This window comes from Neoarius graeffei, chromosome 4, assembly GCF_027579695.1.
Source record: "Neoarius graeffei isolate fNeoGra1 chromosome 4, fNeoGra1.pri, whole genome shotgun sequence".
NCBI classification, from domain to species: domain Eukaryota; kingdom Metazoa; phylum Chordata; class Actinopteri; order Siluriformes; family Ariidae; genus Neoarius; species Neoarius graeffei.
In genome coordinates, this window is record NC_083572.1 from 9,706,978 (window position 1) to 9,722,526 (window position 15,549).

At 42.7% G+C, this 15,549-nt stretch overlaps 1 long non-coding RNA gene across 1 annotated transcript in view; it reads left to right on the forward strand.

The window, feature by feature from the left end:
- Positions 1–215: 215 nt before the first annotated feature.
- LOC132884827 (uncharacterized) overlaps positions 216–15,549 on the forward strand; it is a 38,489-nt gene continuing 23,155 nt past the window's right edge. The window contains exons 1-2 of the long non-coding RNA XR_009654495.1: positions 216–486; positions 2,265–2,503. This is a non-coding gene — a long non-coding RNA (uncharacterized LOC132884827). The remainder of the gene's footprint in view (positions 487–2,264; positions 2,504–15,549) is intronic.

Sequence of the window (15,549 nt, forward strand, 5' to 3'; positions counted from 1 at the left end):
CTCGAGAAAGAAAGAAAGAAAGAAAGAAAGAAAGAAAGAAAGAAAGAAAGAAAGAAAGAAAGAAAGAAAGAATCTAAAAGAAAAAGAAAAGCAACTAACTTGTGCTTCCCATGAGATGCGCACTGATCCATTATCCCTCCGTGTGAAGATAGGTGGCGTGTGTCGTTTGTCTCAGCCCCTCTCTCTCTCTCTCTCTCTCTCTCTACTCCAGAGAAAGAGAGAGAGAGAGAGAGAGAGAGAGAGAGAAATGTCATTAGAAGAGGCGTAACGCGTCAGTCCGTGCGCAGGTTGCTTTCCTGGAGTGGCTGAAAGGGATCAGTCCCAAACCTGAGCGCCAGGAATAACGGTCCTTCCTTCCCGAGCACTTTTTCTTTACTCCCCCCTCTTTTTTTTTCTCCCTCACCGAGGCGGTGCTTTCGGTTCGCTTAAGGATCCGCTTCGTTTCCACAACCGGCTCGGACACCATACAACCTTCACATGCGTGAGGTAGGTGACACTTCCATCCATCCATCCTTCCATCCATCCATCCATCCATCCATCCATGCATTCTTAAATCAATCCATCTTTAAACCCGTCCTTCCTTCACTAGATCACATTTGTTTTGTTTTTGTTTTGCTGATACACAAGTCATCTTTTTTTTTTCTTTCCTTCCTCCTCCAACTGTATTGGGTCGAAACCCCTTTTCCAAATCTGTACTTACCTTGAAACTCACCTGCACAGGTGAAAACTGAGCACCTTCATTTCAGATGCGAATATTTATATCATTCTCTTATCCAACCCCCTCCACTCCCCCCTCCTGTTTTTTTTTTTTTTTTTACATGTTATGACATTTATTCCGAAAGCTATTTTCAAGCACGATTTTCTTTTTTTTTTTTGAGTGTTAGTTGAGTTGAGTTTTGTTTGTTTTTCCCTCCAAAGTAACTTCCTTAATTAGTGATACTCTTTTCACTGACCGCCGCATTGACACTTAATAATAATAATAATAATAATAATAATAATAATAATAATAATATTATTAAATATCAGACTCGTGCGTGTTACACAAATGACAACACGTACCTTCTTGGTGCCTTGTTTTCTCCTGGTGTTCTCATGCCACGCGTTGTACAGACGAGTTTCTGGTCAGTGTGTCATCTTTCTATCTTTCTTTCTTTCTTTCTGATCTTTTTTTTTTTTTTTCCCCAGTTTGGAAACTCCAGTGCAAACTGATAGACATATCGACAGGTATATATATATATATATATATATATATATATATATATATATATATATATATATATATATATATATATATACACACAGAGAGAGAGAGAGAGAGAGAGAGAGAGAGAGTCACCACAATGACTCAGAATCAATCCCACACATCATATAGACTATATGTACATTCATAGAAAGCATACCCAGGTCAAATAATAATAATAATAATAATAATAATAATAATAATAATAATAATACACTGACTCAATGAGTTTGCGCACAACTTCTTCTGCAATCCAATTGCGCATTTTATTTTCCAGGCTGTTAGTGCACCAAAAAAAAAAGAGACATTATGAAACACAGACTTTTTTTTTTTTTCCAGTTTTCAGTCTGTGCATGCACAACTCAATTTAGGATCATCACCAAACTCCAGACTCTTTTTTTATTGATTGATTGATTGATTGATTTTAATATGAAGAAGTGTTCAGGCAGTTTGCAATCCGTGTTTATGATTTAATTTGAAAGAAAGAAAGAAAGAAAGAAAGAAAGAAAGAAAGAAAGAAAGAAAGAAAGAAAGAAACTGCTCTGTGCTTGGGTGCTGCATGTGGGAAAGCTTTCTCCTTTGACCCCCTACAGGACAAAGTGCAACAGTTAGTGCATGGATATTTGAAACACAGCCGCTTTTCGGGAGCTCCAGAGTCCTGATGGGTATTAATGTCGTGAACGGGCTTGAAAAATCCAGGACGCAAAAAATGCGACTCTTTTCTGTTCACACCAGGGGAAGAATGAGGGCTTATAGTGTTGGTGCTCTCTCTCTCTCTCTCTCTCTGGTTGTCTCGCTCTCTTTAGTATTTAAGGTCCCTGTTATTATTATTATTATTATTATTATTATTATTATTATTATTATTATTATTATTGAATATGCATTTTAATCCAGTGCTTCAAAAAAAAAAACACACACACACACACACTTCATGCTTTTGCACAAAAAATGTTCATGTAATTAATAAAACAACAACAATAACAACATCATCATCTCTCTCTCTCTCTCTCTCTGCTCGCTTTAGATCCTCCAGCCTGCCGCCGCTGATTGAAGGGAAGGAAGGAGAGTCGCGTCCATATCCATGTGAGCCGCTGTCTGATCCACACCACACACACACACCACGCACGCACACACACGCACACACACACACACACAAACATACACACACACGCCCGTCGATGAGGCAGCAGCAGGAGCAGCAGATCATGGCGGATGGCCCCCGGTGCAAGCGACGGAAACAAGCCAACCCGAGGAGGAAAAACGGTAAGAGGAAAAAAAAAAAAAAAGCTGGGAAGTTGAGTGTTCGGGATGTTAAAAAAAAGAAGAAGAAAAGGGACTCCGGGCTGCCTGAGAGAAAGGACTGCGTTATTATTATTATTTTATTATTATGTTGTGAATATTATGGGTTTTAATTTCCGTTTCAGTGGAGGAGAAGTGCACGCGGGTTTTGTTGGAGAGAGAGAGAGAGAGAGAGAGAGAGAGAGTGTGTGTGTGTGTGTGAGAGAGAGAGAGAGAGAGAGGCGATGCGTGTTTGTGGGAGTGGAGTAGTCAGTTCAGGAGGAAACTTTGGCACTCTTTATATATAGTCTCTCGCTTTATTTCCCATTAGACTAAAAAAAAAAAAAAAAAAACCAAAAACCGTTATTCGCGTAAAAGCGCGCGCTCTGAGCGCACTCGACTGATGTGCAAAACATGTATTATTATTATTATTATTATTATTATTATTATTATTATTATGCATGCTATAGCGACTCATTTCTACGCTCCAGCTCTCTTTTATTTATTTATTTATTTATTCTTTCCTGGAATAAACAAGCGCAGAAGCTGAGTACGCGCTTATTTGTTGCACTTCGGTGCAATGCTCGGGATTGGACCTGTGTGTGTGTGTGTGTGTGTGTATGTTGGGGTGTTTGGAGAGCACTTCATGAGGCTGTGTTTTCGCCCTTGTCAATATCAGGGCTGTTTGTTCGGAGGGTAGGGTCTTGTGTTAGCGCCCTTTGTAGTGTGCGCTTGTTAGTGGTGTTGGAGTGCACGCGCGCGGCGAAATGGCGCAGATGCACGAGCTGAATTAGCGCGAGTTGTCTCACACACACACACACACACACATGCATGGAACAACAATTGTTTTGGGACGGTGCGACATTTCAAGTGTGATTTTTATTTTTTTGCAGTTTCAATTTAGCACGTGCATGTTCGTGTGTGTGTGTGTGTGTGTGTGTGTGTGAGAGAGAGAGAGAGAGAGAGAGAGAGAGAGAGGTCCTGTGCATCTCTATCATTTCTCGAACCTGCATTCATGCAAATCTTGCGCGTGCCCTAAACACTACGGCGACCTGACATGGACAAAATTCCCATGTCCTTCCTGAACACTGTCTCTCCCATTAGAATCCCAGCACTTTAGAACATAAACAGCTCCAGATTTGTGTTTTGTTTTTTTTCTAGTTTAATTTGTAGCTTGTATATGTATGTCTTGTTTTTTTTTTTTTTTCTCTCTCTCTCTTTCGGATTCAGAGCAGAAACAAACCATGTGCACGCTTTCGGCGATATCAGCCGTGCGATATAATGATTAACGCATCCAACGATAGACTTGAAACAAGTTTCCGGTCTTTCTTTTATTTTGCGCCTGAGAAGATCCAGGTTGAGCGTCGAATGTCCTTTGCTTTGAGACAATACACGATAAACACACACACACACACAGTCGTTTTGGCATAGACGAAGGCATGATGATCAAATCACCCATAAAGCGTCGTGCGAAAAACACTGAAATACTGAAACACACACACACACACACACACACACATGACTTCCCTATTGAGCTTCGCTTTAAATCTTTACAGCTATGTTCAGGGTTATGAGATGTGAGTCAGTGTTGCTTTTTTTTATTCTTTTATGAGACTCTTTTAAGAGTGTTGCTCCGAAAGACGGCCATGCAGGCTCCGCTGGGAATTTCACTCCACCAGAATGAGGAAACATCTCCACTTTGGTTTGATGGAGTGCGCAGTAAAAGACAGAAAAATTTCCCAGCCCTGAATCCCCGAATTAACACAAACAGGTTTACGAGTCCAACTCCAGCTGGACGTAAATAAACACGAAGAGTTAATCCGATCCAACACTTTGTGTTTTTTGTATGTGTGTGTGTTTTGGGGTTTTTTTCTAGCAGGGTGGAGTGCTGGCGGCAGATGTGTGTGTGTGTGTGTGTGTGTGTTTTTGTGCGAGCCCAGAACTAGACACAGTGGCACACACACAAAAAAAAACTCAAGAGGAAATGAAATCTTCGATGACTGTGTGTGTGTGTGTGTGTGTGTGTGTTCGGGCACTGCAAAAGTGACGGGAGTGTGATGTGATGTGATGGGATGGGATGTATTTCATAAGCATGTTCATCCAGATATTGGTCCTTCTGAAATCTGTTCTCGCTTTGAAAAGAAAAACGGCTTGTTGAAATGATTTCAGTTTCCCTTCTCCTGCCTGACATTCTCAGGCGTGGATTGGATGTGGTTTGTGAGGAAAGCCATCTTTCCACGGACATCGTGCACGAACGAGAGCAATCGATTTGTCCGTTTCATAGCATGCATGAAATGGTGAGGAAGTGTCCACTCCTGGAAGAGAGGACCGGGTCAGAGTCAGGACTGTGGAGTCAGATCACAGCTGCTATACATCTCTCTCTCTCTCTCTCTCTCTCTCTCTCCAGCTGTTCCAAGCCAGCTGTGAGCATTCATTCACTTTGCTTTGCTTTGTATATACATGCGTGTGTGTGTGTTTAGTCATTTCTATCTCCGTTCTGCAGCAGCAAAATGCTGCCTTCAAAGCTTCCACAGATTTCTGCGTGTTAGAACAAATAACCTCAATGCACACTGACAGCGTAAATCCACTTTGGATCCATGTGTGGATATTACAAGTTATGAGATTGGATGTGATTTCAAAGGGAAACCCTGTGATGGGACGGAAACATACGCCGATGGTGGTGGAGCAGTTCAGGGAACGCTTATGCGTGAACTTAACTTCCTGCCTTGGACGTGAAGCCGTCCCGCAAATAAAGCGCACCGGTACGTTTCCTCTAACACAAAGCCCTGTTCATTATCAAAACGTGCTCCAGCTCACTCAGATGTCATCGATCGTTTGATCATCATTTTACTAAGGGAGGAAAAAAGTGGCAGTCATCGGAGTCCTGGAGTAAATGGAGATGGAGATTGAAGGTGGGTTTTTTTTTGGGAGGGGGCGGTCGAGGTTCTGAAAACAATTCGCTTTCAGTCCCAACAATAGCAGGTCCCATCCCTGATCCCCGTCCCTGTCATCATCCCCCCTTCGCACTAAACACTCTATTATACTCCTGAAAGGTGCTTTCTGTCTTCTCGTCACCTCCGCACTCGTCCTGACGTCTCTCCATCCAGGATGGAGGGTGGAGATCTGCCGCACTCCCACACAGCTGATTGTCAAAGCCAATGCGTTTCATTTCCATGTTTAGAACAGCGGCGGCAGAGACGACACGGACGCTCCTGCTCAGAAACCACACCATTGTCTCACTCCTCTCTCTCTCTCACACACACTCGTTCTACATCCTTCACTCGGTGCAGCAGCTCGGCACCGCACCACACCACACATCGACGTTTAGAGGCGGATTATTTTGTTTAAGCGAGTGAAATAATTACAGCTGATCGAACGTGCAGGCCAGGGAGGAATAATCACGTGAAAGGGCGCAGGATAACGCAGCGTTTTATCCTCGTAACATAGCATGACAACATACGGGCCTTTTAATTTAATTTAATTTATTTATTTTTAGAACAAACCACAGAACCAGATTTGAGACCAAAGTAAACTTCAATAATTTTTTTAAATGAGATTTTTTATTTTATTTTTTTATTTTTGCATGACATTTTAATTTTGGTTATTTACACAGCGATTTATTTATTTATTTATTTATTTATTTAGAAGGAAATTATTTCAGATTAAAGCAGGAATGGGATTCATTGGAGAATAAATTGTATGTCATATGAGAGGAATTATTTTTTAAAAATCGTATCTTTAATCATTGAATAATAATAATAATAATAATAATAATAATAATAGGAAATTACTATTATTCCTTCAATTTAATGAATACTTGTCTTTTTTCTCTCAATGCCAGCTGTAATTCAACAAACAAAAATACACTCAATTATTTCCGTCAACCCGACTTTTCCATTGCGATGAACGATTTGTAAAATACGTAGAGTCAGGTTCAAAAAAAAAAAAAAGAAAAAGTTATCCGATTGCGATTTGTCGAGAAAGCGGATAATTTTATCGTCTGTAGAAAGCAGCTCTCGGATATTCGGATAAAAAATAAATAAATAAATAAACAAACAAGGTAAACAGAAAAGCTGAGTACGCCGAATAATCGTAGACGTAAAAGCCAGCGTACAATCGACAGGCTTGAATTAAACGAGGCGTCGGCATGACCGTGATACGCCGCGATGACATGTTCCACCGTCACGCGAACAGAAATGAACGTAATTTCATATAACACTCTTGAACACCACCTTTTTCCCCCCCTTTTCTTTTCTTGAAAATTCATCAAAAAAAAATGATTTGATTCCTCTCTGTAAAGATATTCACTCCTGGCAGTGTGTTTGTGTGGAATGGTGTATATATGTATATATGTGTGTGTGTGGGGGGGGGGGGGGTGGACACAGAGCGGGCAGTGTCAGCTAGCCCTGGACTCGGCACTGCACAGAACGCCTTAGGTATGATTTCACTTTCGCTCACATCAGTCGTGACCCGAATGCCTTTCATATCTGATCCGCCGCGTCTCTGCCGGTAAACATCCCCCGGGGGCGGAACAAAGAAAAGCAGCCTCTCTTCTTCTTAATCACAACGCGGCCTCTCAGCGCCGGCGCGCTGAATTTACATTCAGCCTCTGAAGAGAAAAAAAACGAAGAAGAAGAGGAAGAAGAAGAGGAAGGCCCACATGAAAAGCAAGTGGGTGAGGGGAGTAGAGGAAGCATAAGAAAGAAAGAAAGAAAGAAAGAAAGAAAGAAAGAAAGAAACAAGGGTGGGCGGTGAGAGCAAAATAGCAAAGGTGTTTGTGTGTGTTTGCGGGGCCTCCCCTGGTTACGAGCCTTATATAGGCCTTACTTTACACACACACACACACACACACACACACACACACACACACACACACACACACAGCACCCCCACACACTGATAGTGTTACAAGATGCCATGCTTTGACTATTCATGGCCAGTCACGTCTCACAGTCGTGTGTGTGTGTGTGTGTGTGTGTGTGTGTGTGTGTGTGTGTGTGTGTGTGTGCACATATGTGTCTCCACAGGTGATGGAGAAAACTGTCAAACTTATTGAGTTCTTCAAGGTATATATATATATATATATAGTGCTCAGCGTAAATGAGTACACCCCACAACAAAAACTACTACATCTAGTACTTTGTATGGCCTCCATGATTTTTAATGACAGCACCAAGTCTTCTAGGCATGGAATGAACAAGTTGGCGACATTATGCAACTTTTTCCATTCTTCAACAACGACCTCTTTTAGTGACTGGATGCTGGATGGAGAGCGATGCTCAACTTGTCTCTTCAGAATTCCCCATAGGTGTTCGATTGGGTTCAGATCAGGAGACATACTTGGCCACTGAATCACTTTCACCCTGTTCTTCTTCAGAAATCCAACAGTGGCCTTAGATGTGTGTTTAGTCATGTTGGAAATGTGCACGACGACCAAGGGCACGGAGTGATGGTAGCATCTTCTCTTTCAGTATAGAGCGATACGTCTGTGAATTCATGATGCCGTCAACCCGATACCAGCAGCACTCATGCAGCCCCACATAAGGACACTGCCACCACCATGTCTCACTGTTGGCACCAGGCATTTTTCTTTTCATTCCTCACCTTTGCGACGCCATACGGTTTTGAAGCAGTCAGTTCCAAAAACGTTTATCTTGGTCCCATCACTCCAGAATATAGAGTCCCAGTAGTCTTCATCTTTGTCAGCATGGGCCTTGGCAAACTCTAGGCAGGCTTTTTTGTGCCTGGGCTTTAGGAGAGGCTTCTTTCATGGACGGCATCCGTGCATGCCATTCCTCTGCAGTGTACGCCGTATTGTGTCACGGGAAATAGTCACCTCTGTTTGGCTTTCTACTTCTTTAGATAACTGCAATGAACTCGCATGCCAATTTTCTTCAACCCTTCTCATCAGAAGACGCTCCTGTCGAGGTGTTAACTTCCATGGACGACCTGGACGTCTCTGTGAGATGGTTGCAGTTCCATCTTTCTTCAATTTTTGTACCACTTTTGCAACAGTATTCTGACTGATAAGTAAAGCTTTGCTGATCTTCTTGTAGCCTTCACCTTTGTGGTGTAAAGAAATTATTTTCTTTGGGGAATTCTGAAGAGACAAGTTGAGCATCGCGCTCCATCCAGCATCCAGTCACTAAAAGAGGTCGTTGTTGAAGAATGGTAAAAGTTGCAAAATGTCACCAACTTGTTCATTCCATTGCCTAGACTTGATGTAGTAGTTTTTGTTGTGGGGTGTACTCATTTTTGCACCACCCTAATTTGAGTAAAACTGAAAAATGTGTGATCTAAGTTTATATTATTAACCTTACTTTCCCGTTATAAGTTAAACAGATGTTATATTAAACTTTGTCTTGTCAACATTTTGGAAATTGTTTGTGTTCATTGAGATATTGTTTAAAATGTTACTTTTCAAAGGGGGTGCACTCATTTACGCTGAGCACTGTGTGTGTGTATATATATATATATATATATATATATATATATATATATATCATTATCTGTAGCCGCTTTATCCTTCTACAGGGTCGCAGGCAAGCTGGAGCCTATCCCAGCTGACTACGGGCGAAAGGCGTGGTACACCCTGGACAAGTCGCCAGGTCATCACAGGGCTGACACATAGACACAGACAACCATTCACACTCACATTCACACCTACGGTCAATTCAGAGTCACCAGTTAACCTAACCTGCATGTCTTTGGACTGTGGGGGAAACCGGAGCACCCGGAGGAAACCCACGCGGACACGGGGAGAACATGCAAACTCCGCACAGAAAGGCCCTCGCCGGCCACGGGGCTCGAACCCAGGACCTTCTTGCTGTGAGGCGACAGCGCTAACCACTACACCACCGTGCCGCCCATATATATATATATATATATATATATATATATTATATATATATAGTGTGTGTGTGTGGACCACGCTATGACTTTACACACTTTCAATCACGTGACATTTCTTCTTTTTTCATGTTTGTCAAAAAAAAAAAAAGGCTTAGGATCACACCTAACCCCCTCCTCACACACACACACACACACACACACACACACACACACACACACACACACACACACCTTCCTCTCGAGCAGCGGGATTTCAGCAGCTTTAGTTCAGCAAACACCTTCGGACACAGAGAGGGAAAGTAAGAGAGAAAGAGAGTTTGCTGAAGGAGCCTTTGTTCAAGGTACAAAGCTGAAGGGTTTACTAGGTAGAGTGATGTTAAACCACACACACACACACACTCGGAGCAGTTCCTTCTCACTCCTCTCTCCTCTCTTTTCTCTTCCTGTATCAGACCATGAAGGCGTTTTTATATCTTCTCTGATCGGCTCTGGATGCACACTGAGCGAGAGAGAGAGAGAGAGAGAGAGAGAGAAGCATGAAGAGCAGACGAGAGCTTTCTGGTGGCTTTGTGGATATCCAGCCCATGATTACAGCATTGACTCCTGCTCCATATTCCTCGATTTTCACCTCCATTCAGCATCTCTCGCTCTCTCTCTCATTCATATGATGAAATTTCCAAACCAACTCTGAGCTCCACTTCCGTATAAAATGACTAATAACGTCAATGTCAGTAAAACGACTGAATTCATTCAGACTTGCTTATCCGACTCCGTTACAGCAGAGAGAAAACAAATCGACCACAAAACCTTCCTGAGTGTGAAGTGAGACAGGCTTTTTTCCCCCTCCCATCAGAAAGAAAAGGTGAAGCAAAAGTTCGGTGTGATGCTAGACCAAAGAAGTCAAACGCAGCTCCGCCCACCCGTTTCCTATTGGCTCGTGAGCTCACTAAGTCCGGTGAAAAATGCTGTTGGTAAACACTGAGACATATCTCGCTGACGTCGCAAAAGAAGCGAAAGTCATCAAGGCTGTGGCGAAACCTGAAATGTTGGCACCTGTGCGAGGATGAAACCAAAGTTTCAGTTCTGTAAGACAATTTTTCGACTCTGACACACAAGCGCGATAAGAACTCCGCACCACTCCGGGTCAGATCCCGTCAGCCTTTTCGTGTTTTAGGTCAAGTCTCATGAACGCTTTTTGTCAGTCACAAAAAGTACGAAGGCGACGTGTGGTGCCTGCAGCAGACGGAAAGATTCAAATGGGAATTTTTTCACGTGAGGAAATAAAGACCAACGACCTTTTCTCGCGCTTGAAAATGCATCACGTCGTAGTGACCATTTCCATATCTCCGACGAGGGCTTGACGTCATCAGTTGTGTAGTTGAAAAGTTCCTAATCATAGTCCAATGGGTTCAGTGTGTGTCTGAAGTCCATGCTGCATGCTGTGAATGTTTTTGTAATCCTTTGGGACACAAAACGGCGTCGAGTCTTCGATTTGCAGTCTGAGAAGACGCAGGTTTCAGTGCCGTCATGCTGTAATTCTTCCATTACCCCTTTTCCACCAAGGCAGTTCCAGCGCTGGTTTGGAGCCGGTGCGTCATCTCGAACCAGTTCTTCAGGTTTTGACAGCCAAAGAACCAGCTCTCGGCCAGGAAAACTGATTCGAGAGCGGCGCCAGTATCACTTTGCTGGTCTAGAACCAAAAAGTGCTTACGTCATGGGCTTGGGGGGGGGGGGGGGGATTATCGTGACAAACAAGACCAGCTCAAACTTTGTGACAGCCATTTAAAAAGAAAGAAAAGCAGAGCTTGTTTGATTGATAGTTTGATTAATTCAGTAATCCGCCATTGTTGTTGTTGTGATTGGCACTAGAGTTGCTGGGAAAACAGAAACGTATCCAGTGATGTAATGACGTGGCTTGACGGTGGCTCTCTAGTCCATTTCTTACAAGGTTCGCAAGTTGAACCAAATCCGAACTGGCACTAGTACCAGCCCAGAACTAGCACCTAGTTCATGTTGGTGGAAAGGGGGAACCAGAGAGTCCCAGATTCCTGTTCCAGCAGCTGAGTCGCAAAACCTACAGTCCAACGGGACAACAGTTCACAAAGCGCATGATCAAAATGAATAGATTTATGACCAGATTGAAAGCGTTTCATCGAAATCACAAGAAAGCAAGTCGATAAATTAATAACGCTAACTTGAACCTAGGGCGGCACGGTGGTGTAGTGGTTAGCGCTGTCGCCTCACAGCAAGAAGGTCCTGGGTTCGAGCCCCGGGGCCGGCGAGGGCCTTTCTGTGCGGAGTTTGCATGTTCTCCCCGTGTCCGCGTGGGTTTCCTCCGGGTGCTCCGGTTTCCCCCACAGTCCAAAGACATGCAGGTTAGGTTAACTGGTGACTCTAAATTGACCGTAGGTGTGAATGTGAGTGTGAATGGTTGTCTGTGTCTATGTGTCGGCCCTGTGATGACCTGGTGACTTGTCCAGGGTGTACCCCGCCTTTCGCCCGTAGTCAGCTGGGATAGGCTCCAGCTTGCCTGCGACCCTGTAGAAGGATAAAGCGGCTACAGATAATGAGATGAGATGAGATGAGATGAACTTGAACCTAGTGTGTTGTGTTGGAAGGTTTGAGAAGGCCACACTTTTTAAGAAGCCCTGATTTCGTCAATCCCTCGACAGCAGCACAATGCATCGAATCGTGCAGATACAAGTCAAGAGCTTCACAACGTTCAAACATCCGAATGAGAAAAATTGTGATCTTACAAAGAAGTGTGACTTTCTTTCACTGTGGCATAGGTGTTGGTTTGAGCCAGATGAGTATTTTTGGTTTTTCAGAAACTGCTGATCTCCTTCCTAGTGTTTTCACACACAAAGAACAGTCTCTAGAGTTGACACAGAATGGTGCGAAAAACAAAAAACAAACACAGAGTGAGTGAGCAGTGACAGTTCTGTGGGTGGAAACAAGCGCGTTGTTGATAAAAGAGGTCCGAGATCGGAAAATGGACAGATTGTGTCGAGCTTTTTTTGCCAGGAAGGATATAGTAACTCGTGTAATCACTCTTTACAACCGTGGTGAGCAGAAAAGCATCTCAGCATGCAACAGGAAACAGAAGAGCACATTGGGTTCCACTCCTCCAGCCAAGAACAGGAATCTTAGAATCAAAAACAGGTTCCTCTTAAAGTTGCCGGGGAGGGTATAAAAGCAAATACGGAGTGATGACGTCATGCTGATGATGTCATGCCACGTTCCAACCTGACAAAAGATGCCAAGTATTTGGAGCATGATGTGAAAAAAAAAGACCAAAAAGAAGTTGTGTGTGTGTGTGTGTGGGGGGGGGGGGGGGGGGGGGGTCAGGTTTGAGAGCGGTATTCTAAATGGGTGACGAATGAGTACGTGTCAGAGAAGAAGTGGCAAGTGTGTGTGTGTGTGTGCGTGCGCTGTGTTGTGTCCTGCTGTCGCCTAGCTCTTGAGATTTGACAGTTCATATCAACTCTCTGGTACAGTGATGTTTGCCTGAACCACATCTCACACACACACACACACACCGAATTGAAACATCACTGGACTGGCAAATAATTGCATGCATTTTGGCACTTTCATTTACGTGCGTACCATGCGACGCTAAGCCGACATGTTTTATGCATTCGGTGAAAAAAATGAAAAGGAAAAAAAAAGAAAATTTCCAAATCTCACGCCTCATTTCATTCTCTCATCGGTGGAAAAGCAGGTATTTTGGTATTGTAACATCTCGGATAGTAAGATGGGAAAGAAAGAAAGAAAGAAAGAAAGAAAGAAAGAAAGAATAATAATAAAACAAACGCATTCTCAAGTGTCAGCTTTCCCATTTGCGGGAAGGCTGGCGTGTGACAGTTCGTGTGTGTGTGTGTTTTCTCAGGTGTAAAAACACTCGAGTCTTAATTCATACACGCAGAGGTGTTTCGCAGGTTTGTGATGTATAAATTAGCATGAACACAAGAGCAGGCTGATGGTCATGTTCGCCGGGTGGAGTCTCTCAATAACAGCTGACAGCGCGAAGTGTAAAATGCTGTATGGATGACAGAGAGAGAGAGAGAGAGAGAGAGAGAGATACTTTCAGAGAAAAAGTACATCGTTTGTATTTTAAGCATCGTATACCAGGTAGAAGATACACTGAAAGAGAACAGAGAGTGATAGATAGATAGATAGATAGATAGATAGATAGATAGATAGATAGATAGATAGATAGATAGATAGATAGATACGGTGGTGCTTGAAGGTTTGTGAACCCTTTAGAATTTTTGAGATTTCTGCATAAATATGACCAAAAACATCATCAGATTTCCAAACAAGTCCTAAAAGTAGATAAAGAGAGCCCAGTTAAACAAACGAGACAAAAATATTATACTTGGTCATTTATTTATTGAGGAAAATGATCCAATATTACATATCTGTGAGTGGCAAAAGTATGTGAACCTCTAGGATTAGCAGTTAATTTGAAGGTGAAATTAGAGTCAGGTGTTTTCAATCAATGGGATGACAATCAGGTGTGAGTGGGCACCCTGTTTTATTTAAAGAACAGGGATCTATCAAAGTCTGATCTTCACAACACATGTTTGTGGAAGTGCATCATGACACGAACGAAGGAGATTTCTGAGGACTTCAGGAAAAGCGTTGTTGATGCTCATCAGGCTGGAAAAGGTTACAAAACCATCTCTAAAGAGTTTGGACTCCACCAATCCACAGTCAGACAGATTGTGTACAAATGGAGGAAATTCAAAACCATTGTTACCCTCCCCAGGAGTGGTCGACCAACAAAGATCACTCCAAGAGCAAGGCGTGTAATAGTCAGCAAGGTCACAAAGGACCCCAGGGTAACTTCTAAGCAACTGAAGGCCTCTCTCACATTGGCTAATGTTAATGTTCATGAGTCCACCATCAGGAGAACACTGAACAACAATGGTGTGCATGGCAGGGTTGCAAGGAGAAAGCCACTGCTCTCCAAAAAGAACATTGCTGCTTGTCTGCAGTTTGCTAAAGATCACATGGACAAGCCAGAAGGCTATTGGAAAAATGTTTTGTGGATGAATGAGACCAAAATAGAACTTTTTGGTTTAAATGAGAAGCCTTATGTTTGGAGAAAGGAAAACACTGCATTCCAGCATAAGAACCTTATCCCATCTGTGAAACATGGTGGTGGTAGTATCATGGTTTGGGCCTGTTTTGCTGCATCTGGGCCAGGACGGCTTGCCATCATTGATGGAACAATGAATTCTGAATTATACCAGTGAATTCGAAAAGAAAATGTCAGGACATCTGTCCATGAACTGAATCTCAAGAGAAGGTGGGTCATGCATGCAGCAAGACAACGACCCTAAGCACACAACTCGTTCTACCAAAGAATGGTTAAAGAAGAATAAAGTTAATGTTTTGGAATGGCCAAGTCAAAGTCCTGACCTTAATCCAGTTGAAATGTTGTAGAAGGACCTGAAGTGAGCAGTTCATGTGAGGAAACCCACCAACATCCCAGAGTTGAAGCTGTTCTGTATGGAGGAACGGGCTAAAATTCCTCCAAGCCGGTGTGCAGGACTGATCAACAGTTACCGGAAACGTTTAGTTGCAGTTATTGCTGCACAAGGGGGTCACACCAGATACTGAAAGCAAAGGTTTACATACTTTTGCCACTCACAGATATGTAATATTGGATCATTTTCCTCAATAAATAAATGACCAAGTATAATATTTTTGTCTCATTTGTTTATCTACTTTTAGGACTTGTGTGAAAATCTGATGATGTTTTAGGTCATATTTATGCAGAAATATAGAAAATTTGAAAGGGTTCGCAAACCTTCAAGCACCACTGTTGATAGATAGATAGATAGATAGATAGATAGATAGATAGATAGATAGATAGATAGATAGATAGAAAAAGGAGAAGATGGAAATAAAGAGAGTGGGGGATACACTGAGAAAGATCGATAGATAGATGGATGGATGGATGGATGGATGGATGGATGGATTAGAACTTGTCACAATTTAACAAGCACATATATAGTTTGTTTGTTACACATCCTTCATCAGCGCCAATATTTTTGCCACACATTCTTTGACAGAGATGTGTGTCCTAAACCACACCCTGTTCCCTACGTAGTGCAGAGGGCTATTTCACAAAAGTTTGGATCTGAAAACATCAGTGAAATCTGGCTTCT